This window comes from Triticum dicoccoides, chromosome 5B, assembly GCF_002162155.2.
Source record: "Triticum dicoccoides isolate Atlit2015 ecotype Zavitan chromosome 5B, WEW_v2.0, whole genome shotgun sequence".
Taxonomy (NCBI): domain Eukaryota; kingdom Viridiplantae; phylum Streptophyta; class Magnoliopsida; order Poales; family Poaceae; genus Triticum; species Triticum dicoccoides.
This window is the reverse complement of record NC_041389.1, coordinates 463,535,015-463,536,685: the sequence shown is the minus strand read 5'-3', so window position 1 is coordinate 463,536,685 and position 1,671 is coordinate 463,535,015.

The window sequence follows — 1,671 nt, the reverse complement described above, 5'->3', positions numbered from 1 at the left end:
AAAGAGTTCGTCGATTCGGCAGATTCAGACATCGATGACGACAAAAATGTTGTATTTTTTGGTCAGATGACAACCAGATTTGAACTGGGATAAAGGTTTCTTGAAATTGAGTTCTGACCGATTACTCATAGAAAATGACCACAAATCAAGGCTATGGATTATTAAGTTATAGTGATAGCTAGGAGTATTCTAGTAATGGAATTCCATATCGTTAATCATTTATTCTTGCCCACTTCAAGCTATGATGAACATTTCTCACCAAAAGATCAGTCCAATAATACCACTCATCGATAAATAGCGCAATACTTCTTAGTGAATCTTCGTTGACATGATGATGATCAGCAGCCAGGAAGAAATGAAGAACAACGACGAGCATATTCTCAACTTCAAGGGTTTGATAAAGGGTAGGATAATTGTTGCCCGAGATAGGATAAGTGAGGAGTTTCTACAATGACTACTTGAAACCCAACCTGGTATTTATGAGGTTTTTCTTTTCAGCATCCCTTTCGGATGAACACTCATTTATTATTGCGCATTTGTGGGAGGTGCAAAAGCATATATATGATTGCTAAGGAAGGATTGGTGCGGACAACTACCCTCTACTCTGCAAAAATGCATGGTTGCTCCAAGGATGCTTGCATATTTGTAAAGTTGCGGATGGTGTTGATGAGTATGTCCGAAATGGGGAGAGCGCATGCATGAGGCCATGGAGAAATTTTCCTACACCTCAGTGAATGTGTTTGGACCGAAGTAATTGAGAGAATCAAATGTCTAGGACAAAAAAATTATTGGCAATTGGAGTAGCAAGAGGTTTTTCAGATATGCTCGGTTCAGTCGATTGCATGCATTGCCAAAGGAAAAACTCCCCAATAGATTTTCACAAGTAGTACCAAGGTCACACCAAAGAGAGCACTATAATACTTCAAGTGGTGGCATCAACGTACTTGTGGAATTGACATATCAGATTCTCACGACATCACCGTGCTTTCGCTATTCAAAAGACTTTATGACGGGAATGGTTTGGCGTTACACCATCAATATGCATGACTATAATGTGGTGTACTATCTTACTAATGATATCTATCCTTGGGGGACGATGTTTGTGAAGACTATAATTGATCCCCAAGGTAACAAATTATATCTCTTTGCACAATTGCAAGAAGGTGCTACGGAGGATGTGGAAAGGGTATCTAGAGTTCTCCATTCTCGTTGGGGTATTATTCATGGAGCTGCAATGATGTGGAATCTGAAGATATTATTTCAGATGATGACCTGCTGTGTAATCTTGCACACCATGGTTGTGGGGGATTAGGGCGAAGGGGCAACCCACAAGCATGCTTTTAAGAACTTCGGAGTACATGTCCGCCTTTCGGGACAAGATACAGATCATTTTTTGAACTTTCTTTAGATTCGTCGATGACTTCGAGATATACATGCGCAGACACAAACTACTCAAATGGGGCATATGGAAATCATTTTTTTTGAATTATGCACTCTAAATAATTTTATGTTTGAACTATGTATTTATCTCTTCAAATAAATTTTATTTGTGTGTTATATTATGTTATGTGTATACTTATCGTTCAATATGGATGTACATGTATTTGCATGTATTTGAGGTTTAAAAATATGAGTGTATAGGGGTGGACATATAAGGGACGGCCGGCTCCT